The sequence below is a fragment of the Setaria viridis genome, chromosome 6 (assembly GCF_005286985.2).
Source record: "Setaria viridis chromosome 6, Setaria_viridis_v4.0, whole genome shotgun sequence".
In the NCBI taxonomy this organism is placed as follows: Eukaryota; Viridiplantae; Streptophyta; class Magnoliopsida; order Poales; family Poaceae; genus Setaria; species Setaria viridis.
Window position 1 is genome coordinate 6,934,306 of NC_048268.2, and position 9,960 is coordinate 6,944,265.

The following is a 9,960-nucleotide window of genomic DNA, read 5'->3' on the forward strand; positions in this document are numbered from 1 at the left end:
GTCAAGGCTTTCCCTCCACGGGCTCCATTGCTAACCACCTGAGATCTCATCCAGCAAGCAGCTGCAGCCCTCACCCCACCTCGTTTCGATTGGTATGAATTTTGATATGCAATTTAATTCAGTTTTGTAGTTTGTTAGTCGATGTAGTGGTCATAACGAAGCTGAGATGCATTTTCTGCAATTTTTAATCTAGATGGAAAGATGTTGGGCGCATGGTGTGCTGTTTACGCCTAAATATATTTCCGGTGTCAAGTCTATCATGAACTTCATCAGAGAGAGGTATAGTGAGGCTGAACAAATTTTGTGCCCATGTAGTCAGTGTATGAACCATCAATACCTGTAGCAAAATGAAGTATTGCATCAAGATGGAAAGATCCAGAGAAGAAGAAGGTTCTTTCAAAAGTATTGCGGCATTTTCCATTGATCCCTAGGCTACAAAGGTTGTTTGTTTCCCAGAAATCATATGAGGAAGCACAGTGGCATAAGTTGAAGAGGAAATACAATGAAAAGGACATGACCCATCCTGTAGATGGAAAGGCATGTGAAGATTTTGACAAGTGCTGGCCTGATTTTGCTGAAGATGCACGAAACCTAAGACTTGGACTTGCCACAGATGGTTTCAATCCTTTTAGCAACATGAGTTCATCTTATAGCATGTGGCCTGTTTTTGTGATTCCATATAACTTACCACCTTGGTTATGCATGCAAGAATCTAATTTCATGATGGCTTTATTGATTCCCAGTCCTCATTCACCAGGGAAGGCCTTTGATGTTTTCTTGCAGCCTCTTGTAGAAGATTTACTTGAGCTATGGCCTGGTGTGGATACTCTTGATGCTATCACCGGGAAAGATTTTAAGCTTCGTGCTACAGTGTTGTGGTGCATTCATGACTATCCAGCATTGAGTACTCTATCAGGGCGTACCACAAGTGGTTACTTTGCTTGTCTCCACTGTGACAAATTTTCTCTATCCTATGCCATAAGGAGCAAGCTATGTTATATTGGGCACTGCCGTTTCCTTCCGAGAAGTCATCGTTTGCACAAGGCTAGTGATTTTGTCTCTCTCCATGATACCAGTGCAAAGCCAGGTACTTTCACAAGAGAAGAGCTGCTAGAAGAATTAGAAAAGGTTAAAGATGTTAGAGTTGGACAAAAAAGGAAGCGTTCGGGGAATCATGTGCCAATTTGGGGTAGAAGGGTTTGTTTGTGGGACTAAACATATTGGCCATCTCTGAAGCTTAGACACAATCTTGATGTCATGCACATTGGAAAAAATGTGTGTGAAAGCCTCCTTGGTACCATTCTCGACATAAAAGGGAAGTCAAAAGACACAGTTAATGCAAGGTTAGATCTTGTTGTCTGAAAATTAGAAAGGAGTTGCAATTACAGTAGAGTGGAGATTCATATTACATGCCTAAAGCTCGATATACATTGTAAGTCATAGAAGAATGAATTTCTTAATTTCTTGAAGGAGGCCAAGTTTCCATACGGGTATGCTTCAAATATATAGAGATGCTTAACTGGTGATGCAGTCAAGTGGCAAGGCCTGAAAACTCATGACCGCCACAATTTGTTGCAAAGGGTTATGCCTGCTGGGCTGAGAGGGTTGTTGGACGATGATATCTATCAAACAATTGCTAAGTTTGACAAATTTTTCAAGGAATTGTGCAGCCAAAGACTGAATAAAGATTTGTTGGCTCGAATGAACACAGAATTACCTATCACATTGTGTAAGCTTGAGAAAATCTTCCCCCCTGCTTTTTTTGATGTAATGGTTCACCTTGCTGTCCATTTACCTGATGAGGCCATCCTTCGGGGACTTGTGCAATTTGGTTGGATGTACCCAATTGAACGGTGCTTGTATACTTTGAAGAAGTCTGTTAGGAACAAGACATGTGCAGAAGGCTCAATTGCAGAGGCATATGTGGCAGATGAAGCCCTCACATTTTGCTCTAGATATATGGAAGATGTAGGGACAAGGTTTAATCAACTCCCAAGAAATGTTGGATTTTCAGATCAATCACCCTATACTGTTGATGTTTTCGGGCATGGTGTTAATCTTATTGGTGCATGTGATCTTTACTACTCTGAGGAAATAGTTCAGTTGGTTTGGTATGTTCTCCATAATTGTGATCAGGTCGAGGAATACGTAAAATATGTTCTGAATTCTCTATCTGTGTATATTTCATTTGTTCCTTTTTTATTTTCAGGCCACCAACTTACTGAATTTTTTTGAGTTGTAGAATGTTTCAAGATGATTTAACAGCATCAGGGGTGGCTGCTGCGGATCTTGATAGAAGGACTCTACATGGTTTTGCGCATTGGTTCAGGAATTATCTTACTCTTTTAATCTTATACTAGTTTTCTGTCATGATGTGTTTTACTATTAGGCGCTAAGATATTCTCTTTGCAGATGTGGAAGTTGAATGCATCTGAGGAGGTAGATGACGATTTATTTGCCTTAGCCTGTGGCCCTGACATGAGAGTAAGATCATACTCCACATGTGTTGTCAATGGTGTTAGGTACAACACCGTCGAGCGTGACAAAAATAAGAAGACACAAAACTCTAGTTTGACCTATACAGGCGCTTACAAAAATGAGATTACTGATTATTATGGTACATTGAAAGAGATTATTGAGTTACAGTACACCAACAAGGATGATGATACAAAACGATCGATTGTTGTTTTTAGATGTGACTGGTACAAATTGGATGGTAAGCACACTGCAGTAAAGGATGATGGGTTCTTCAAAAGTATCAATATTAGCAGCTTGTGGTACAAGAAGGATTGCTTTATTCTGACAACTCAAGCGACACAGGTTTTTTATTTGCCAAATAAGCACAGAATGAATTGGCGGGTTGTCCAAACATTTAAGCATCGTCATTTGTACAATGTGTCTAAAATAGATGGTGTTGTATCCACTGCTTCACCCTATCAAGAATTGACATGTGTTGTGGACAATGGCAGAAGACAAGAGGTATCTGAGATTTTACCTGACATACCTTTAAAACGAGATGATGAAGATGGCCTTGTTGTTGATGCTGCTGAGGTTGCAATGCTTACTAAGGAAAATCAATCAAATACTAATAGTGGAGGTGAAGAGGGAGATGTGGAAGAGGATGACACACTGATGGAGTACTGGAGTGAAGAAGAAGCTGCCCCTATTGAGGTAGATAGCGATGACGAGTAGTGTCATGTAATATTATGTACTCTAAAGAAGCTGCCTTTAGGGATCACTGGAGGTTGTAATATTATGTACAGTTCAATCATATATATAGAACCTTTAGGGATCACTGGAGGTTGTTAATTTGGCACTTACTCTATAGTCAACACAAAGTCAAATGTGGCATTTCTAGCAATACATGCAGGAGCCAATTGTAGAGTACCTTCAAGGATTACTAGACACTACTAACCACAAAAAAAAAACTCAACCCGTGGGGGGTAAGACCACAAAAATAAATAAAAACTCAACCCGTGGGGGGTAAGATAGCCCCCGGGCATTTTGCTAAGAAGAAGACGACCTTCTCACGCATAGGGAGGGGAAGCATATGAAGGGGAAGGGGAACTAGGGAATCACTGTTGGTGGCACGGTCTAGTTCGTCCACTCAAACTTGGGTGGAGGCAGTTGTGGCTCCTTCCCTTTTCTAGATTTCTTACTAGAACCCTTAGCGCCCCTAGAAGCAGATGCTTTTCTTCCCATCTTGATTGTCACGAGCGTCTTCTTGCACATACGCTCAGGGGCTCACGAAGGTGGCATTTCTAGCAATACATGCAGGAGCCAATTGTAGAGTACCTTCAAGGATTACTAGACACTACTAACCACAAAAAAAAAAACTCGACCCGTGGGGGGTAAGACCACAAAAATAAATAAAAACTCAACCCGTGGGGGGTAAGTGTGGCGGAACCACCTCGGATTAGCTTGATTAATCAGAGTTTAGCCGCCTAACATGCGACACTCCTGGTTAACTCGAGCTAACACGAAGCGCCGTCGGACTTCATCCGATTTAACCACTTACACAGGATCGAGTTCAGCAACCCACACAAGGTGAGCGGTTACAGAGAATGCAACGAGTCCACAGATTTAAACCAGTTTTACTCATTTTGGTTCCACCATAAAATCCAACATTGGGGTTTACAAACAAAGATCAACAGAGAAAGCTAGCGGAAGACTTCGTCGGGGTCGGATGTCTGGGCGAGGCCAACCAGAACATCACTGAGTCCTCTCCTCGCCGTCTGAGGAGGGGTCCCACTCGACCGTCCAGCCTGGCGGGAGCTGGGGCGGCCAAGCGCCAACAAGGGAGGGGTCGGGAACAGCAACCTCACCTGAAAGAAAAACAGGAGCCACAACAAGGCTGAGCTACTAAGCTCAACAAGACTTAACCGGGGAGTCAGCGACTCTTCCAACTAGACATGCAAGGCTTCTTGGCTGAGGGGTTTGTTTGCCAAAAGCACTAAGTAACCTTAATTTCAAGTTTTAGCTCAGGTTCTAGATTCACTTACCAGTCTAAGTAGTGCAACCTATTCTAAGCAAACATGGAGCCAAACAAGATGTGTAGATAAAACAACAATATTGCCATCATCAGATTCCTCATTTACTCAGGGTGACATAGCGATCAAGCAATCTCAAGCTGTGAGAGGCAGACGAATCGATTCGAGTTCTTTAACCATGCATGGTGAACCTAGCCTCACGACATCCGCGCACCCGGAGGTCGCTTCCTATGTCGGCCTTCCCCATCAATCCCCTAACCCGTGTCGGGCCCATTTCCTTTGGTGCAAGGTTCCACAGACCCGGCCTCTGCCGTTCTGTGACCACACATTGCCACCACGTGCGACAACCAGTAGGGGAAACTCCGTTCCAAGAACAATAGGGCGACCGCTCACGTCTAGGTTCAATCAGGTACTAGGCTTCCTCATCCCATACTAAGTATGAGGCTAGTACTTTCAAACACTTGATCACGAACACCACCACTGTCGGGCCTTAGCAAGTTTTCATAGACAGACGGGGCGTCCATCCGACCACCAAAGAGTTACCAAAACCTTGCCCCGTCCATCGTCCTTATAGTTGTAACAGGAGAGTAAACATGCAACTCCTACAACTCGCGAGTGACAGGAAATCACTCGGCTTTTACCGTTTTCCTAGTTAAGCAATGCAGCTATTCGGTCCAACAGCTAGTGCTCAAATCATGGGTTAACTGAGTCATGCATCTAGGGTTTCACACAACTCCTAAACGTAAATGCACAAACATGCTATACGGAAGGCATGCGCAAGTTTGACAAAACACGTAGGATTTTCATGCAACCGGGGCTTGCCTGCAAGCAAAGAGGGCTAGAACGGCTCGACTTCGGGGGCGGCTTCGACTTCGGCGGGCAGGAACTCGGCTACTGCTTCTCCTTCTGGCGCCGGGTGCAGCTCGTAGAAGCCGTCGGCGAGGTGCAGCTCTACACGAATGCAATGCAAGGGTTAGATTAAACGTTTATTTCAAACAGCAACACTGGCTCTCCTGAGTCCAGAAACTTGCGACAAAGAGCAGGAGGTTAAGGCAGTTTGAGAGAGCTGAGGATGATCAACAGGTAAGGGTAGGAAGGGAAACTAGTGGTCTGATCCTTGAACTAGAGGATGTGATAACTGGGATCCTCAGACGCAAGCGCTGAAGGGTTCCCACGTTTTACACTTACACCCTCGAGTTGAAGAAAAAGATCACAGCCAAGCCCTTGGGCGAGGCGGACAAAGGTCGGCGGAACAGACAGGGTCGGACGAGACGGAACTGGGGTCGGGCGGATAGGAGGGGTCGGGCGAGGCGGACTTAGGGTCGGCAACTCACCTTCTTCCTGAAAGGAAAGCTTGGGGTCGGGAAGAGGCAGACTTGGGCGGAGGGACTAAAGCTTCGAGCAAGGACTAAGACCGGCAATGCTCCGGCGGCGGCGCTTCTTGCGGATCCCAAGAGAGCTCTACGCAGCACAAAGGAGCAAGCTGCTGATGACTTGGAGGAACTGAGAAGGACGGGGAGAAGAACTTCTCAAGAACTGGGTGGGTGGCGCTAAGAGCTTGAGCAGGGAGCTAGAGGAGGCTAAAGGCAACAAAGGCGGAGGGAACTCCGGTGACGAGGGCATTCCTTTTATAGCTGTTGGAGCAGAGGAACGGAAACGTCGCGGAGAGAGAGAAGAGGAGCGGCGCGAAGGCCGGGGAGAAGCAACGGAGTGCTCTGCAGTGGCGGCGATTGAGCAAACCGGGCGGTGCTGCAGAACTCCGGGGGTGACGCCAGCGATCATTGCGCTACTCCGTCAGGGCGGCGTAGGCGCGGGTAGACCGGTGGTTGGGATTTGGCGGCGAGCGGGTGTCGTCGTGCGGAAGAGGTGATAGAAGCGACCGGTTAAACGGCACTAGGATCGAGGGCGTACAGGTGGGAAGACAAGCGGACGCGGCGCGGGGGAGAATGCGGAACAACAGATTGTCGGGCGGCTTCTGACAGAGCGGGGAAAGGAACTGTCGCGGCCGCGGTCGGGGTTGGCGGTGGGGGAATCGTCGTGTAGCGACGACCGGGAGGCGCAACTGTTGCTGGAAGGGATGGAAAAGACAGGCGACATCGATCTCCGGGGCTGGGATCTGGTATCGTGATGATGGGCGCGGGAGACGAGGTTCTGCAGAAAGGGTGCAGAGGGCTTCCGCTGCCATTGGGGAAAAGGGGCGCGGGAACCAACTCTGTTCCTTGCCAAAGACAAAACTGGGTTATGGCGTCGGAGAAGACGAGCCACGCGGCCGGAAGACTCTGAAGCGGCCATGCAACTCGAGTGCGGCTGACGCGGGGGATCTGGAAAAAGATCTCACGGGTCCACCGGGGGATAGATCGGACGGGTAAGGAAGATCAGCAGGATCCGACGGAGGGCGGAACTCGCCTGGGTCGGAAGAGGAACGAAGCGGGAAGGGGTCGGATCTCAGGGGTCGGAACTGGCGGAAAAACTGAGCACTTAGGTGCGGTCAACAAAGCAGCTGACTAAGGTTAAGGGCTGAGATCAAACCTAACTGGGAAAGGTTAGGGGTCGGTCGTTACAGCCTACCCCTCTTAAAAAGAATCTCGTCCCGAGATTCAAGATCAAGGGTGTGCTGTTCTTACCTCCTTGATGGGATAGAAAACCTGGAAAACGCTTGTTCAGATATTCGTCCGTTTCCCATGTTGCTTCATCTTCGGTGTGGTTTCTCCAAAGGATCTTGTACATCTTTACCACTTGGCGTCGAGTGTGCCTTTCCTTTTGGTCAAGAACTCGATCGGGGTACTCGGCATAGGTCAGGTCAGGTTCTACTTGAAGCTGTTCTTGTTCTAAGATCTCTGTTGGAACTCGGACACATTTCTTCAACTGAGACACATGGAAAACATCATGTATGGCTGATAGCTGTTCTGGGAGTTGGATCCGGTAAGCAACGGGTCCACATATCTCCACAATCTCGTAAGGGCCAACATAGCGGGGAGCTAATTTGCCCTTTATTCCAAACCGTTGCACTCCTTTGGTCGGGGAGACTCGAAGGTACACATGATCACCAAGGTCGAACTGCAGAGGTCTTCTCCGCTGGTCGGAGTAACTCTTTTGTCGAGATTGGGCAGGCTTAAGATTTGCTTGAATTACCTTCACTTGCTCCTCGGCCTCAGTCACTAAGTCAGGGCCATAAACCTGTCTCTCTCCCGGTTGGGACCAGTTCAAGGGTGTCCTGCATCTTCAGCCGTATAGGGCCTCAAACGGTGCCATCTTCAAACTGGCCTGATAGCTGTTATTGTAGGAGAACTCTGCTAAGGGCAGGCACTTGTCCCAGTTTTTGTCATAGTGGATGACACAAGCTCTTAACATGTCTTCGAGGATCTGATTTACTCTCTCGGTTTGGCCATCGGTTTGGGGATGATACGTTGAGCTTCGGATGAGCTTGGTGCCCATGGATGTTTGTAACTGCTCCCAAAAACGGGCCACAAACTGAACTCCTCGATCAGAGATGATGGTCTTGGGTACACCATGTAGGGAAACGATACGGTCAAGGTACAACTTTGCATATTGCCTGACGGTGTAGGTGGTACGAACAGGAAAGAAATGTGCTGTCTTGGTCAGACGGTCCACTATAACCCAGATAGAATCATACCGTTGAGTTGTAAGGGGTAACCCAACTATGAAGTCCATGCTGATGTCTTCCCATTTCCAAGAGGGGATAGGTAGCGGCTGTAAGGTTCCTGCTACCTTCAAGTGACTGGCCTTGACACGTTGACAAGTGTCGCATTCTGAGACATAACGAGCTATCTCCGGTTTCATCCCACTCCACCAAAAGGTCTGACGGAGATCATGGTACATCTTGTTGCTGCCAGGGTGGATTGAGAACTTGGAAAGATGAGCTCCATCTAGGATCTGCTTCCTCAACTCGGGGTCGGCGGGCACTACTAGTCGGTTTCCATAATACACACCTCCCGTGTGGTCCTGACGGAAAAGCTTATATCCCTCGTCCTTTACCGAGATCTTACTGATGATCCGTTTTACTCCTTCATCCTTAGCTTGTGCGGACCGAATTCGGTCCTCCAAAACTGAGTCAAGGATGATGTGATCAAGGGTTCCATGGGGAACAATCTCTAGACTTAGTTTTCCCATCTCGTGACACAAAGTGTTGGTAAAGGCTGTTGACAACAAGCAGTTGCAACGGGGTTTGCGACTGAGGGCATCGGCTACCACATTAGCCTTGCCAGGATGATAGTACACTTCCAACTCATAATCCTTTATCAACTCCAGCCATCTTCTCTGACGCATGTTGAGGTCGGCTTGCGTGAAGATGTACTTGAGGCTCTTGTGGTCGGTGTAGATGTTGCAGTGAGCTCCCATTAAGTAGTGCCTCCATATCTTCAAGGCATGTATCACTGCTGCCAACTCAAGGTCATGGGTCGGGTAGTTCAGCTCATGAGGTCGCAACGCACGTGAGGCATAGGCAATGACTCGGCTGTCTTGCATAAGAACACACCCGAGTCCAGTGCCAGAGGCGTCACAGTATACGTCATACGGCCTAGAGGGGTCGGGTTGAGCCAAAACTGGGGCGGTGGTCAGCAAGTGCTTCAGGGTTTTGAAAGCTTCTTCACACTTGGTGTCCCACACAAACTTGACCTCTTTCTTCAGCAACTCGGTCATCGGCTTAGCTATCTTGGAAAAATCGGGTATAAAACGCTGATAGTAACCTGCCAGTCCAAGGAAACTCCTGATCTGGTGTACCGAGGTAGGAGACTTCCATTCCATGACTTCTTGCACCTTACTGGGATCCACGGCAATACCGTCCTTGGAGATAGTGTGTCCCAAAAACTTGACACTATCTAACCAAAACTCACACTTGGAGAACTTTGCATAAAGCTGGTGAGCTCTCAGTCGCTGGAGAACTATATGAAGATGGTTGGCATGCTCTTCCTTGTTCTTTGAGTACACTAGGATATCATCAATGAACACCACTACAAACTTGTCCAGCTCGGGCATAAACACCGAGTTCATAAGGTACATGAAGTAAGCGGGTGCATTGGTGAGTCCAAAGGACATGACTAGGTACTCATACAGTCCATATCTGGTAGAGAAAGCTGTCTTGGGTATGTCGCAAGGTCGAATCTTGATTTGGTGATAACCAGAACGAAGATCGATCTTGGAGAACACTTTTGCTCTGGCTAACTGGTCGAACAAGACATCAATGCGGGGCAGTGGGTACTTGTTCTTGACTGTTACCGCATTGAGGGGTCGGTAATCCACACACATCCGTAAACTGCCGTCTTTCTTCTTCACAAACAGGGCGGGGCAACCCCAAGATGACGTACTGGGTCGAATGAAGCCCTTTTCCAACAGATCATGCAACTGGGTCTTCAACACTGCTAACTCAGCGGGTGGCATCCGATAGGGTCTCTTAGATATCGGGGCTGTGCCAGGAAGCAACTCTATGGAAAACTCCACTTCTCTGTCAGGT

At 47.6% G+C, this 9,960-nt stretch overlaps 1 pseudogene; it reads left to right on the forward strand.

Moving 5' to 3' along the window:
* Positions 1–201: 201 nt before the first annotated feature.
* Positions 202–3,192, forward strand: LOC140223165 (uncharacterized; annotated as a pseudogene).
* The last annotated feature ends 6,768 nt before the right edge of the window (positions 3,193–9,960 follow it).